We start from the raw sequence: 17437 nt of genomic DNA, 5'->3' as shown, positions 1-17437 counted from the left end.
GAAAAAGTTGATGAGTCGTCCGCGGCGCTGGGAAAGTGGGCTGAAACAGGGCCGAAGGTTACTTCTACATTTACCTCCTGATTCTCACCCCGAGGAGATGCAATTTGTCTCTTTGACAGGTTCAGAGTGTAAGGGATGAACACGAGGCGCTCAGCTTATCCCCACAGTTCAGGAGGAAGAGGCTCATTAAGGGCCGGATTTAAAACACAAAGTACACAAAGAAGAGAGCTGCCTGCTCAACACAAGTATTAATGATCGCTCTGAAAATATTTGAGCGACACAAGTGTATAAAGAAGGTTTTATCTCTACCTGCTAAACCAAATGCCTTAACAGGTCATATTCAAATGTGGTAGAGCCATCTAGTGGCCAGAAGAAGTGTGACCGTTTGTCTTTAGGGCAAACGGAGGGAGGAGGCCAGGGTGGATGGATGGGTTCTGGATTTTCAATGCTTTAAGTTTTTAATGTTTTTATTTTTTAAACAGCGATTGTTTTCACTTAAAAAAAAACCCAGTATCAGGTTCCCTTGAGTCTTGTCCACATCAGCCTAAGACTCATTAAATATGTCCTGGTGATCTTTTACCTCATTACCTGGCCGCTAGTGTTGCTTGGTTCATGAATAATGTGCTTGTGGTGTCATGTTTCTCACAGTATTGATACTAGGAAATATATAGTATTATCTAAGTTCATAGTTTGCTCTATAGTTCTATATATATATGGCCTCATTCATAAAACGCGCTTAATGTTTCATGGATTTAGTTCTCATTCTGTCGCTCACTTTATTCTTTGTAAATATTCTGGTTTGCACTCATCCCTCATGCCTCCGAGTGTTTTCTGCTCCTGAGTCCGTTCACCTGTGTTGGCCGCCCGGCTGTGACATAAGGATCACTGATGCTGTTCTGGAGACCTATTGTGGGAAAATCCACACATGGACTTCATGAACATGTACAGAAGTGTCCCAATAAACAGAAACGTAACATTCTCATTTACAATACAATAATCCAGGACAGACACAGAGACCCAGCCACCAGCCTGCTTCATTTTTGTAACTATATTTTATATAGTTTTGCTTTTGCTTTTGTAGGCTTTGTTTGACTCTTGCAGAGGACATCATGTGTATACACAAAGTCCAATGAATGGAGGATACAGAGGATTAGAGTCATTCTGTCTACAGAGATCTTCTCTAAGCTTGAATGAAAGACCTTGCAAAGTTAGCAGCTTTCTCTCTTGCCACAGACATAATGACTTGTATTCAAAGACTGATGTTAGAGAGGAAGGTCTATTACATGTGAATGTCTTTTTTGTATAAATGGACTTTGTGATTCTGATGGCTTTAGATGTGTCAGCCTGTCTCACTGCATTGCTGTTTAATCTGAATACTGCAGAAGGTCAGAGAAGAAATGAGCTGTTACTGATAAATAACCTGTATGGAGTAGCAGGCAGTATATTATGCACATCAGCAATCCTGATGGAGTTTGGGACTCTTAAAACTAATCTGTCTGCCTAACTCTGAACAAATGAGAGAAATGATTTAATGACATTTTTCATAAATAATGGAGTGACAAAGAACATTTCCTGCTAATAAAAGCTGCACTCTCTCATTTTCCTGGTGATGAAGTTAATGTTTAGCATTAATTGCTGGAGTAGTCAAATGATCAAGAAGTTTTAAAATGCCATTTTTATTTTTCATACTTTTCCACTAATTCAGCTTATTATACTGGATGTGTGCGGTGCTGGTGTCTGTGGGAGCATTTCAGTGGGATTATCTGACTAATGACACGGATCGCTGTGTGGTACACACTGTGAGTGAAATTCTGATAGTTTAATCATCTGTTACTTAGCATTAATTAGCAGTTATATGTGTCTATGTGCTGCACCCGTGCAGTTAAAGGTGATAAAGCTGATGAACCTTGCACCCTTTCGTCCAGATATGAGCATTTTACATGTTGGTGGCCAAAATGCTGAAGCCACTGTGTGACATCACAGTTGTTACGTCTAGTCTGCAAAAGTCTGCTTTGATCCAGCAGGTGGAAATGTTGTCATTAGACGATGAGCACTAGATCTCATTTGGATGTGCAGATCCCTGTGACCATTTTGTGATTGTGTGGATTCTCCTGCTACATCCCAATGCACCAACTAACCATCCATCCATCAGGCAACCTTCGTGAATATCTAACTTTAAAAGACCAGTGCTTTCCTTAATGGGTTCTCCCTACTGCCTTGGCTTACTGGTTGTAGTCCTTGAAAACAGTTAGCTTCCACTTCTAACTCCACCATCTTGGGCTGCAGCAGGTTGACAGCAGTCCTTGCTCTGCTCTGGAGATCACCTGTAAACTTTTGAGCCACTCTAACCGGAACCTGCAGCAGGTAGAAATGGCTTCATGTGAGGGTACACTGAGCTCACCAAGGCTGCAGAGTAAAGCGAGGACTACCAGCTGCTGTCCACGATGGAGGATGAAGTTCATCCAGCAGGACAGAAACTGGTTAATTGGTTTTGGCTGGTCCCCCTGGTTGGGTTTGTCTGTCAAAGACACCAGAAAACATGGCTGATTGGGGTTTCCAAGTGAATCAGGATGATGTAAGTTATAAGACTGCAATATTGAGGTGAGCAGGAGTGTTTAGCATATATATTGCCTGAAAACTTTGCATTTTGAGGCAATTTTCTAGCCATTAGCAGAATCGTTCCTTTTCTGATGTTAAAATCTGCCATCATGCAGATGTAGTGAAGAGACACGCGGGATAAAAACTAAAGTCGCTTAAATAAAAGGTAAAAGATCACCAGGACATATTTAATGCACTAAAATAAGAGCTGATACACCAGAACAACTCAACTTAACACTCACCTCCTCCTATCATGTCACATTTAATATAAAGCTATGCAGTGGGTGCACTATATATCAAGCTAACCCAGTTTGCAGTGGCATCAGTCATGAGTGGACAGAGGAGGGCTCTGAGCCACACAGGACCCAGCCCAGAGACAGAGCTGCCAATGACAACATGACCCAGTTCAAAACTCCACTGACTTAAAAACAGACTTTTTCAAAGACAGGAGCTGCTTCACAAGTTTCCTTCATCTCTTTTTATAGGCACACTTGTTTGAAGAAGAAGAAGAGTTTATTCCCAAAGTGGAGTCTGGAACCTCCTTCCTCCCCAGGGGTCCTCGATGGGGTCCTTTGGGGTTTGTTAGCATAATTTGGTGTTTAATATATTTATTATTTTTCACAATGAAATACAAAAATACAAAGCATAAAATAAAAGTAAAAGAGGAGAGAAAAATTAAAATAAAAAACCCACCCAAACAAACAAAACCCCTGTTCGCTGTCAAGTAATCAAAAGTTTAAAAGTGCAAAATAACGCCAACCAAGGTATACAGAATAAGAAGGAAGAAAAATAAGCAAACAAATATAATTAAAAATAAACCGTGGGTGGGGGCCGCGTCCTTCAACTTCAAACGTATTAGACGTCTTGCCAATAGTGTAGAGAAGGCAATAAGTCTTTGACCCCCTGCCGGTAGTGCCAGACCATCGGAATTGACCCCAAATAAAAATAAAAGTGGATTGAGTGTTACTCTCATTTCAAATATGCATGACAAAGCCTCACAGACATCCGTCCAGGACTTTTGTACTTTGGGACAGGACCAAAACATATGGATCAAGGTGGCCTCTGTCAATTTATATCTTTCGCACGTTGGGTCAATCTGAGGATACATCTTTGCCAATTTTGGTTTGCTGAGATGTACCCAATGCACTATTTTAAACTGCAGAAGGCAATGTCTTGCACACATGGAGAATGAGTGAATATTACTTAAAACATTTCCTCAGTCTGCTTCAGTAATACAGATTTTAAGATCCTCTTCCCAGGATCGCTTAATTGCAGACATAGAACAAGAACCCAGGTGCAAAATCAGAACAAGTATTGATGATATGGCCTTTTTCTTAGCCGGGTTAAAACACATAATGTCATCCATTACATCATGAGGGGGTTTATTCGGGAACCCTGGGATAGAGCCTGAAAGAAAGTGTCGTATTTGTAGGTACCTAAAAAAATGAGAGGGGGGTAAGTTGTATTCATTAGTCAGAAATGTGGCATCATACACTGAAGGAGAAAAAACATAGTTGGAAGCTACTGGGCTGCCTAAGCACATCTTCAGAAGATTAAAATGTTTTCTAAACTGAAAGCAAATTTGGATAGTATTATTGACTATAAGATTCTCAATTGTTAGGCTTCTGGGTAATGGGATAGATGCACCTACGACAGACGATAGCAAGAAAGCTTCGCCATTTCTACCCATACGTGTCCACTGCAATCGTGCTCATAGTGCAGCCAGTAGGTCAGACAGCATAAATTGGAGGCCCAGTAATAATAATGGAAATTCGGTAGAGCCGGGCCTCCATCTTGCTTTGACTTTTGCAGATGGTCTTTGCGCAAACATGGTTTCTTATTGTTCCAAAGGCATGATGTAATTACAGAGTCCAATTTCTTAAAATAAGCATTCGGAATGGATATAGGGAGGCTTTGAAACAGATAAAGATATTTAGGCAATACAGACATTTTAACCACATTCACTCTCCCAACTAACGAGAGAGGAAGCGGCGACCATTTTGACAAGTCTTGCTGCATACTGAGGTGTAACTTGGTAAAATTTTCTTTAAAGAGATCACTGAAGTTTTTCGTCACAGTTATGCCTAGATAGACAAAACTGTGTGTTGCAATTTTGAAGGGAACAGTAATGTTTGCTAATGTGGAGAGAGGCATATTTAGAGGCAGTAATTCACTCTTGTGTAGATTCAATTTATAGCCTGACACAATCCCAAATGTATCAAAAATTTCAAGAATGGAGGGAATTGTTACCTCAGCCTTGGATACAAACAGCAGGAGATCATCGGCATAGAGAGATAGCTTATGCTCAGTGCCATATCGCGAAATGCCTTGAATAGCATGATTACTTCTTATAGCTATGATTACTTCTAAATTCAAACAGGATAAAAAGGAACTTCCAAACCCAAATCTTTTCAAGGCCTCGAATAGATATTCCCATTCTACTCTATCGAAAGCCTTCTCTGCATCCGTGGAGAGAAGGCATTCGGAAGCAGCTTGGCTGGGGGTGTACATTATATTAAGTAGTCAGCGAATACTAAAAAAGGAGTGCCTGTTTTTAATAAAACCCAGTCTGATCTGAAGAGATTATGTTGGGTAAAACTTTTTCCAATCGGTTGGCCAAAACCTTCGCTAGTATTTTATAGTCTGAATTCAGGAGTGAAATCGGCCTGTAGGATCCACATTCCAAAGGGTTTTTATCTTATTTGGGAAGTAATGTTATACAAGCTTGATTTAGGCTATCATGCAAAACACCTTTGACAAGAGAGTCAGTATATAACGTAGCTAACACAGGGGCTAGTTTTCCAGCAAAGGCGGCATAAAACTCGTTCGGTAAGCCATCAGGGCCTGGTGATCGACGAGACTGACTTTATTGCCATTATGATCTCCTGCTGCTGCAGAGGTGCATCCAGGGTGGAAACCTCGTCTGGGGACAATGTTGGAATCTTTAGGTCTCTAAAAAAATCAGAAAGGAGGTTAGAATCATTGGTACTATCAGAGCTATACAACTTATAATAATAATGCTGAAAAGCATCATTTATTCCCTGTTGATCTGTAACAGACCCACCATCTCGGGTTGCGATCCCATTAATAGTTTGCCTGGCTCTTGCACATTTCAACTGTCTTGCTAGAATCTCTCCCGCCTTATCTCCGTGTTCATAGGTATCACTCCGGTTCTTTAACAATAAATATTCTATAGAATGTGAGGCAAGCACGTCATATTCTGCACCCAGTTTCAAACATTCTTTATATAAATTTGGTGAGGGGTTCTGAGAATTCCTATTATCCAAGTCTGTTATTTGCTTTTCCAAATCCTTCAGTTTAGAAGTAGAAGCACGTTTCTTATTAGCTGTAAATGATATAATCTGGTCGCGAAGATAAGCCTTAAGAGCCTCCCAGACCGACGAGATGGAAATATCTGGAGTTAAATTAAATTCCAAAAAGCAGGTAATTTGATCCAAAATAAATTCTATAAAGTTTTCATCACGTAGCAACCATGGTTGTCCGATGCCTTCTGTAGTCTGTCCAGCTTTTTATTCACATCATCAAAAAAGCTGACTTTTAGCTCTGCCAGTAAATCTGAATGGTGCTCCGCTAGCAGTGCTGTTATGTCGGCTTTGCTAACATTCGCAGGAACGCCAGAAGCCACGCATTCGGTTGTTTTACCATTCGACTTCGCAGGTTTAGGCGACATGATAGGGCATCAAATGTTCCGACGGCTTCACTAAATCACCAAGATATTTATCAAAAGATAAGTTAGGTGGGCTCGCTCAAATAACTAAAAGTCGCAGGAGCTAAGGAAAAGTGTGACCACCCCATGCTTGTCAAAACCGGAAGTCTGTTAGCATAATTTGGAGAGGTCCTGGAGTTATTTCTGCTTCACATAATCATCAAGAGTCCGAATACTGTGCACTTGGGTCATTTTTGTACTGATGTAAGCTCAGTGGTGTCAAATTGGCTGTACCTCTTGAAAGGAAGGAGGAGGTGGAACTGATCGCATGACCAGAGGTTTCTGACACTGTGGCACTTTTTCTTGAAGAGATGAGGACACAAGTGTATTTCCTGAGGTTTTGCAGACACCTAGACACCTGAACATGGACCACATTACGGTAACTTGTTCTGTATTTTGGACATGTGATAATGTAGGACCAAGTGACAAGTCACAGAACTAGAGACTCATCTGCAACCATCTGGCAAGCTAAAGTTGTGAGGGAAAAATGAGTAGTTCACGAGTGGTTGTGAGTGGTTTATGAAAGTTGACTTGAGTCACTTGGAAAATGATTCCTGAAGTCCCTGTGCTGCAGGTGGAAACAACTGTCACCAGGAAAAACTGTATTCCCCAACTGGTTGGCAGAAGCTGGCTTCTGACTGCATGTTTCTGCAGTCAGAGTTTGCATGGCCCAGTGCTGGACTTGTGTACAAACACTGTTTATCTACTCTCCCTTAGCAGTGATGAAACTGTGAAATATGCAGCACAAACTGGAAATGAAGATGTTTCGCCTTCAAAGTAAAAGTTGTTGCCTTTCTAGCACTGAAAAGTAACCTTTTGCTGGACTGGTAGTGAGCACAGCTGACAAATATGAAAAGCTAAATGTAATCTGCGAGCAATCACAGCAATCACTAAGAGATTTTTGACGCAGAGCTGTCTTTGCGACTGAATTCATCCAATGACTGCCAGAAACTTCCAAGAAACACTACAACCAGTCAGCAAATAGACAGTCAGCTGTATCACGTCTAATATGGCACATAGTTCTTGAGCAATGCATACATGGCGTCATGTGAGAAATCTCAGTGCTAGTTGCTCTGTTGACGGCATCATCATTCTGACAGTCTGGTTGTAGTATTGTTTGACTGACCTGTTTTCCTTCTTTCTGTGATCTACCTGTGGTGTGAATGAGTATCTGATCACACTATGTAAGCAGAACACCGACTTCATGTAGACATAGCCATTGTGAGTTCACTTATTGGTTTTGGACTCACTAAAAGATCTTGAAGCCTCAGTGCCATCATGTTGGTGTGGTGTCCATATTTGGATGAGAAGGTGAAGGGTGGAGCGCTAAAAGTTGGTAAGGGTCAAGCACAGAGATACTGGTACCTGTGTCTGTGTAAGTAATAGACCAATAAAAAACTGATACACACTTCTTGTCTGTCAGTAAACAAAACAGCAGTCATATTAAGGTAGAAGGAGAAGACTCCACAAAGGGCAAGGGGCGAGTGAGACTGTAAATATAAACGGTAAAGAGGCTAGGGGAAACAGGTGGGTAATACAGGGGGAACAACTCAGGGATAATACGACATAATACGACAGGAAGTAAAATTCAATATAAATCACAGGTGACAAAACACTACCAAAATAAAAACAGGAAGTAACTAGAAAGCATTGTGTAGAAGGAAGATAGGAAAAAATTCAGTAAGATGAGTTAGACCGAGCATTAAAAGGAGGTTCAGTTGGAAGGGGGTTACAAGTGTCTTGGGAAGGAAATAAAGACAGGTTTATCTGACAATTCTGAGAAAATTCCAACAGACTAAACAAAATAAACGTAAACGTAGAATATAACCACAAACTGAAAAAAATAACTGAAAATTAATGTACTTAAAAATGTGGCAAACATAAACAAACAATAACAATCAGACTGAGAACAAAGAAAATGTAAAATAATTACCAAAAATCAGGACTGTGACACACGGTCCAACTCAGTGACTATTATCACTGAAGGTGAAACCTAGCAGATGGCTAGCAGCTAACTTTAAGCCTGACAAAGCAGGGCATTCTCCTTTTTTTCACCCGTTTCCTGTCCTCGTCAGATGAGCTGTGGATTAAAGGCATGGCTGGCTTGGCTTGTGGAGAACCACCATGTCTTGTTCGACCTTATCACCAGAGATGGGCAGTAACGCGTTACTTGTAACGCGTTACTGTAATCTGATTACTTTTTTCAAGTAACGAGTAAAGTAAGGGATTACTATTGCAAAAACGGTAATTAGATTACCGTTACTTTCCCGTAGGAACGCTGCGTTACTGCGTTACTAAAACCGTGATTTTTTTTGCGAGAATGTCTCATGACAGTGACGTAAGCAAGTGCGACGTTGGTGACAGCAGCTGTGTGCAGATCAACAATGGATAATATATCGAGTGCGGGAGAGAGTATGAGCGTGCAGCGTTTAAAGTGTGGAAGTACTGACCTTACTTTGAGTTTGATTCCATAAAAAGTGACAAAAACATTAGCGTCCATCGTGCGTGGGAAGAAAACTTCTTTTTACAGCGAAAAAAACCCCTAAATTTCCGAGCAAGCACCGAGTAGCTACGACGTGATGGGAAACTCACAGAGACACTCGCGCGGATTCTTCAACTGACCGCAGCACACCTGCACCAGGGTAACCCTCCGCCTACCCTGCTCCTGCTTTACAGGTGAAAATAGAGCAAAAGGACCGCTGAGTCTTTGACTTTATTTATTTTCTGCTGTGTTTTACTTGCATCTGTTTGAAAGAGTGAGTGAAAACACAAAAAATATTTTATTTTATGTGCTGGAATGTGTAGAAAATAGGTTTAAATGTTAAACTAATTTATTCAAGTCAGAGAATGTTGCATATAATTAAATGTTTTGCTTGATGCATAAAGTTAAAAGATTAAAACTGATAAAACAAGTTAAAAAAAGAGACTTTTCCATTTGATTACATTTTGTATGATGGATTATGTAGAAAAAGTAGAATTGGGCTGAAAGATCTATCACTTTATCACCTCTTCAGGTTGTAAATCGTGTTTTTAAAAAGTAACTAAGTAACTAAGTAACTAAGTAATTAATTACTTTTGAAAATAAGTAATCAGTAAAGTAACGGGATTACTTTTTTGGGGGAGTAATCAGTAATTAGTTACTGATTACTTTTTTCAAGTAACTTGACCAACACTGCTTATCACATACACCTGGTTACATTATACACACATTTTAACTAGATTTTTTTTTTTTTTAGAACTTTAAATAAAACTCATCACCTAATCCCATTTTAAGCTTATAAGTCTGGTTGTAACAGATATGGTTATTATTCAGATCCTTGAACTCCATGCATGCTGAAAACAACTGCAATTGAACCAGTAATTCCCCAGCATGCAACATCTGCAACCTGAAAGAAGTGTCAACTGTTCCACCAACACCTGAATTAACAACCAAACCAGAAGACCCGTTCCACTGGGAAACTTCAGTTCCTCTGCAGCCCTGAATGAAAGCACAACTCTCTTACTTTTTACTTGTCTTTGAACATGGTGCTGGACTCCTGATTGGCTGGGTTCAGCAGCTCAGTGACCTGTGGCCGTAGCAGCACAGCACAAAGAGCAGTACTTCATAAAAACTTCACTCCTCAGCGTTCAAGATCTTTGGATTATTTTAGGTTTGTCTTGGGTCAGCTACAGATTCCCCAACGGACGATCTGATATCCTCGTGTTGGTGTTGTTCCCTCGTCACCATAAATAATGTTGTTCCAGGTTCAACATTGCAAGTGACCAATCACCTTCTCCTGACGTCATCCGCGACCTTGAAAAAAACAAACGCCTTCAAAAAATCTACTTCACTTGCGTGAAGAGAAACCGCCTCTGTAAGGACAATATGTATAATGCTTACCGTTTACTTAAAAAAAGTATCCTGAAATTCAAAGAATTCAAGTTCCTGGATCGGCGGACAGAAGCAGTTTCTCTTCTCGCAAGTGAAGTCGATTTTTTTAAGGCAGTATTTTTCAAATGCACAAAAAGGGGACGTCACAACAATGTGATTGGTCACTTGCAATGTGATTGGTCACTTGCAATGTTGAACCTGGAACAACATTTATTATGATGATGTGGGAACAACACCGACACGAGGATATCAGATCATTCTTCACCAACACCTGGAGGTGACACAAATAACACGTCTGTACCTGCAGCAGATTTTTTAAAGAAGGACACACAATAGAGAAGAGCTAATAGCAACTATCATTAGCTTCACCTGCATATTAAACAGACCCGCTGTCAGAAAGGTCGTTATTATTCACCGACGTGACGACTTAAAAACCCGAGCTGATGTTTTCTTTTAGTTCTCTCCCCAGTCTAATGCATATTTACACATGAATCCAAGTTCTGCAGCAGTAATTAAGAATAACAGCCAATTTACCCGGCGAGAAATTCAAACCTGAGAAATGTAATTCCTTCATGGCTCGCTGCATTTAATCCAAATTTGACACACTCAAGGTCAAGGTCAAGGTCAAGGTCAGATTTATTTATATAGCACATTTCCAACAGCCGATGCTGCACAAAGTGCTTAACAATAACAATAAAATTAAAAACTACAGTGTAATACAATAATAACAATAGAAACAATAAAATAGAAAAATTGAAACAATACTAACTAATTCAGATAAATCCAAAATGCTTGGGTCATAATGTGTTAAAAGCCAGAGCGTAAAAGTGTGTCTTTAGTAAAGATTTAAATTGCTCAAGAGTTTGAGCAGATCTAATATTAAAGGGGAGACTATTCCAAAGTCTGGGACCTGCCACAGAGAAGGATCTATCACCACGAGATTTGAGGTTAGTCCGTGGAATGGACAACAATAGTTTTGAACTAGATCTCGTGGGTTTTCCTGGAGCATAGGCAGAGAGGAGCTCTGACAAGTAGGGGGGGGGGCTCGGGCGTTGAGTGACTTAAAAACAAAAAGTAAGAGTTTAAATTGGATCCTGTAGGGGACAGGGAGCCAGTGTAAAGAGGCTAAAATTGGGGTTATATGCTCTCTCCGTTTGGTACCGGTTAGCAGGCGAGCAGCAGCATTTTGAACCATCTGAAGGCGATGGATGGTGGCATGATCTAGGCCATAATACAATGAATTGCAGTAGTCCAATCTGCAAGTAAGAAAAAGGTGGATGATACGCTCGAAGACGTCAGCCGGAAGGTATGGCTTTATCCTGGCTAGCTGTCTTAGCTGAAAAAAACAGGACTGAACTACTGCACTCACCTGCTTATTCAATTTAAAAGAACCATCAATGTAAACTCCGAGGTTTTTTACATGTGTTTTACAATACGAGGAGAGGATACCCAACGTGCTGTCGATATGATTGAAATTGCCAAAAATGACAACCTCAGTTTTGTTTTCGTTTAGCTGTAAAAAATTTAATGATAACCACTGTTTATCATCTAGGTAAATGGAACCTAAATACTGTGCTTTTCAGCCTCTCCCTCACTCATTCACTCATCCACCATTACTTACATAATAAAGTAGTATAAAAGTAGTACTTCGAGGTACTTTACTTTCTTTTTCACGCCACTTTATCCCTCCACTCTGCTGCATTTCACTGACAAATACTGAATTTCATTTCACAGCTCCCCTTACCTGTTATTTTTCAGACCATGATATTACATAAAAACCATGAGACTGTGGGAGACATACAATCCATTATTAGAGGTTAAGCCTGACTCTGTTTTGTTTTATCGGTGTTTCCTGCTCCAGGTGGCGGGAGTTGTGCCTTCTGATGGCATGAAGGCTGTACCGGTTTCTCTGTTTGACAGCCGTCTTTTAATCGACTCATTTGAGAGAGAAAAACACGTCTTTCAGAGGCAAACATTTATTGCGAGGCTGAGTGCACCCATCCTTCCTGCCCTTCTACACAGCTAATTTCAGCTAACAGCGTTCAGCTGATGTTCCAGGTGTGAATCAGCCGGTCATAGGCTCAGAGAGGAGCTGCAGCACGTATTTAACAGCCTCTTCTTTGCTTCATTCGAGTCCTGATGTGTTATGTAACAGCAGGGTGGCACCTGAATGAAAATGACCAGATTTCTGATGCCAGCAAGCCGCGGGCGAACATCTTTCCGGCTGCGATGGCATCCCTGCATGGCATGTCGGTATATCGTGAAGCATCGTGTCATATACGGCTCTTTCTAAATTATGTATCATTGTTCTTTTGCAAATTTAAACAGCTGTTGGAAGCAGTAAGAAAATCCAATAAAGCCACGGCTGTTGAAGCAGGCGAGGTTCAGACTTGGAGCCCTTTTGGCCAGCTGGAGCAGCATCGATTCCATCTGCGCTTCAGCAGAGCACTTTTAATATGAATTCACTGAACCAGGGAGAGGCATTATATTCACCTTTATCCCCGTTTTAACTCCTCACTTCAGCACAGGCCGGAGCGTCAAAGGTAAAGGAACATTTATAGAGAACTGAATTGAAAAATACCAACGAATAAATAATTCAGGCGACATGACGACATAATGGCTGTGTTTGCCCATTCCCACTTGGGGAGGAAAAATCTGGTGCATTTTAATGTGTTGCTTTGGTCACAAAAGGAGACTGATTTCATTTGTGCTCCTTGTTTTTAGGTCAGAGTGAGTTTTAAAGCTCATCAAGGTGGAAATGCTGCTAATGGGAGGTTCACCCTCATGTCTTTGAGTCTAATTTGCCAACTAGTCATTTAAAGTTATTGGTTTCCCGATTTTATCGTGATTAAAACCCATTTTTCCCCTCCAGCAGCAGCCCAACCTCGTGACACTGGTGGTCAGACCGTTTACCTGTCTACTCCAGAGTTATAGATCCTGTCATCTGCTGGAAGTGAAGTTTATTATGTATATTCATGATGGCCGGGTTAACCTCCTGAGGGCATGAAGGCAAAAACATTGTCCTGCCTCACTTCATCTATCACAGTATCATTATTTTCTCAGACAGCCCGAAGCCAGACATTGGAGATTAATGCATTAGATGACTGACAGAAAAATAATTGCCACCAATGTTGGTAACGTATGTTTAATTTAACCCCATAATCCTGCTTTTATTTATTTATTTGTTGATTGTGACCAGAAACGATGCCCTCACAGTCGAGTCAGCTTCACAGCTCAATTAGAGTTGTGTTTGGAAGTGTACGTCCACTCATCGTGAGGATGAAGGTCATCATGATTTCTTTGACCTGTTCGTTTCCCAGGTGGATGATTATACATCTTTAATGACTTTAAAAAAGAAGAATTGGGTGCAGATGGGATGTGCTCTGTCACAGTTTATGGTTTCTTGGAACCCAGAAAAAAGCTGCTGTGGCAAGAAGTTCATATCCACTCATCACGGGCATGAACGGCAGGGTCATTGGGGTTTTAATGATTTCTTTCACTTGTTCTTTTTCCAGATTACACATCAAACAAAACTCCAAAATTGAACCTGAATGAAATTTGCAGCGTCCGGTCAACATGGACCAGCCAAATGTCTTCTGGAGAAAAGCTTGATGGTCAGAGAGACAAAATAGCTATTTGGCCACAATGACAAGAGGTATGTTTGGAGGAGTAAAAGTGAGGCTTTGAAACCTAAGAAAACTGTACCAACTGCCAAGCATGGTGGTGGCAGTTATGTTGGCCACTGAGAGATTACAGCCAAGAGATGCTGGTTGGAGTCCTGTTGGACTTCACTTGTGTTTTCACCTTTCCTTTAACCTTTACCTGCATTCACTTCTTAGGTTTAGGTTAAAACACACCCATTCACAACCGTGACCCAGCTAGCTGACAAATTGTTGGCCTTAAAGTAAGAGAGGGCAAGTCAGGTTTACTTTGTTAATATGTTAGTATGAAGTGTTAGTATGATTTATCCATAAGTTGCGCATAAAAGCTGGAAGCAGCCTACAGCTCCTTGTATGCAGATGTTGATAGAATGAGGTGTCCTTGCAGAATCCTGGCAAACCTCTCAGGATGTTAAAGAAATTCCAAAAAGGGGACAAGGTGACAGGGACGACGCTGCTGCTCCCATCCTAAAGATAGTTTGCTCCTCATCTCTGCTCTTGTTTTGTGTCTATATGTTGTGAGCAGCTAAGTGTGCAAAAACCAGTTTAAAGTAGGGAAGTCTGCCACAGGGAGAATCATGAGTGGGTAAAAATGTTAGAAAACAACACATTTCCTGTTTCTAAAGGGCATCCTTCTGCGACCATTATTACAACATGCTCACACAGCCCATTATTCTCAATAAACACAACCAACTTTGGATTTTTTCTCACCTAATCCAAGTTTCAAGCTTCTTTTAAACTCCAGCAGCACTGAATAAATTACAGCACAACTTGGTGATGATGAAAGTGACAACAAATAATAATGCGGGTGACACTTTTACCAAATTGTTGTGTGACTTCTGACAGCAGGAGGGGGAAAAAAGCCATTTTCGGGAATCCTGTGGCAATTTTTTTTCACTTTAAACCCAAAGCCTTTTGTTCGTTTGATCCTAATCAGCATAACAATACTTCCCCTGCAAAGATAATCTGACAGAGCCTCATTTTAAGAATTATTTTCACGTCCATCTTTGGCCTCTTTCTTTGTGCGCTGCGCTTGACTCTCACTCTACTTCTGTGAGGCTTTTGTTGCAGATAATGTCTTATTAAATTTCCTTCCTGCAGCTTGACTTATAATTACTGTGGGCAGGCTGTACATTGACCTAAATTGCAGCACTCCTTCTGAGCAGGACGCAGTCTAACTGAAACATTCATCTTCCTCTGCTCGGTAATTCTCCCGCCTTGTGGCTCCCCTGGTGGCTGGAAAAGCTGATTAGTTTTACAGCATGTTTCCCAGGTATCCTGTTTCCTGATCACTAACGTCAGCATAGGACAAATAGACCAGTTTTTTTTATCTGAGTGAACTCTGTGATGTGTGACATGTCACTTTCAAATGGGGTCCTAACCAGCGATGGGAATACTGCGTTATAAGTAACGGCATTACTTTTTTCAGTAACGAGTAATCTAACTAATTACTATTTCTATCGTTACAACACTGGTACTGTACGGGTACCAGTCTCATTACTATTTTTCAACAAACAGACGGGTGAAGCTGTGTTCAGCTTACCGCACCTTATATCAGTTGCACGGAAGTAACTGTAAGTAATCTGGGCGCTACAGCTTTAAGTAGCTGCGCGCGCTCCCGCGGATGGCAATCACTGTCTGGCAGACGATCACTTTTTGGCACAACACCTGGAGCTAAGCGGGCAAAACAATCGCAGGAGTACTGCTGTTTGACTGAGGAAGAATAACGTCGTCGTGGTAAGCCAATCACATGACCACTTTAAGATGACAAAGCAACAAGGGGATATATACCAGTTTTTAAATTGTGCTGATAGGCCACTTAAAGTCATGATAAACAATACAGCGGGGAAAATAAGTATTTGACACATCAGCATTTTTATCAGTAAGGGGATTTCCAAGTGGACTATTGACACAACATTTCCACCAGATGTTGCCATCAAACCAAATATTGAAGTCATACAATCAAATCAGAACATATAAGTATACAAGTTAAACCATAATAAATAAAGTGAAATGACACAGGGAATAAGTATTGAACACACTTTATTCAATACTTTGTAGAAAAGCCTTTGTTGGTGATTACAGCTTCTAGACGCCTCTTGTATGGATAGACCAGTCGTCTGCATTGCTCAGGAGTGATTCTGGCCCATTCTTCCACACAAACGGTCTTTAAATCTTGAAGGTTCCTTGGGCCTCTTTTATGAACTTTAATCTTCAGTTCTCTCCATAGATTTTCTATGGGATTTAGGTCAGGTGATTGACTGGGCCATTCAAGCAACTTGATTTTCTTTCTTTGAAACCACTTCATTGTTTCCTTGGCCTTGTGTTTGGGATCATTGTCTTGCTGAAATGTCCACCCTCTTTTCATTTATCCATTTATCCAGAATGTCCCGGTACATCTCTCCATTCATCCTGCCTTCAATAATATGAAGTCTGCCAGTACCCCTTGCTGAAAAGCAGCCCCAAACCATGATGCTTCCACCCCCAAACTTGACTGTTGGTATGGTGTTCTTGGGGTGGTGAGCAGTGCCATTTCTTCTCCAAACATGGTGTGTAGAATGACTGCCAAAAAGTTCAATTTTGCTTTCATCTGACCATACTATAGTCGTCCAATAATCCACAGGCTTCTCCAAATGCTGTTGCGCAAATTTTAACCGAGCCTTGACATGCTTTTTGTTCAGCAATGGAGTCTTGCGTGGTGAGCGTGCATGGATGCCATGGCGGTTCAGTGCATTGCTTATAGTTTTCTTTGAAACAACAGTACCTGCTGATGCAAGGTCTTCCTGAAGTTCTGTCCGAGTGGTTCTTGGCTCTTGGAGAACCCTCCTGATTATTCTTTGGACTCCTCGGACAGGGATCTTGCGTGGAGCACCTGATCGTGGCAGGTTTATGGTGAACTGATGCACTTTCCATTTCCGGATAATGGCCCCCACAGTGCTCACAGGAACATTCAGCATTCTGGAAATGCACCTATAACCATTCCCATCAAAATGCTTTTCAACGATAAGATTACGAAGATCTTGAGAGAGTTCTTTGCTTTTACCCATCATGAAGTCTTTCCTGTGTGCCTTCTGGGTAATGAGGAGCCTTTATAGGCCATCAATTAGGACTAAAGCAGCTGATATCAATTAGTACTGATAGGGGACAGGATTTCTCTATCAATACTGACAGATTTCAGGTGATCTCCTGGCTTTCTATGTCATTTTGCCCCTTGTTATCTCCATGTATTCAATACTTATTCCCTGTGTCATTTCACTTTATTTATTGTGGTTTAACTTGTATACTTATATGTTCTGATTTGTTTGTATGACGTCAATATTTGGCTTGATGGCAACATCTGGTGGAAATGTTGTGTCAATGGTCCACTTGGAAATCCCCTTACTGATAAAAATGCTGATGTGTCAAATACTTATTTTCCCCGCTGTATATACACGGTGTTTTTTCCTGAATAGTTTCATCACATTTACTGTCTAAGGATAGCGCTAGCGAGCACTCTCTGCTTATGACCAAAAAAAAAAAAAAACAACCAATTATACCCTGGACATTTTTTTTTCAAAGTAACACAATAGTTACTTACGGAGC

The sequence above is a fragment of the Mchenga conophoros genome, linkage group LG15 (genome assembly GCF_057382185.1).
Source record: "Mchenga conophoros isolate Kocher_MC1m ecotype Shallow Benthic linkage group LG15, M_conophoros_male_GT1.1, whole genome shotgun sequence".
Taxonomy (NCBI): Eukaryota; Metazoa; Chordata; class Actinopteri; order Cichliformes; family Cichlidae; genus Mchenga; species Mchenga conophoros.
The sequence above is the reverse complement of the archived record's forward strand: the minus strand, read 5'-3'. Positions refer to the sequence as shown.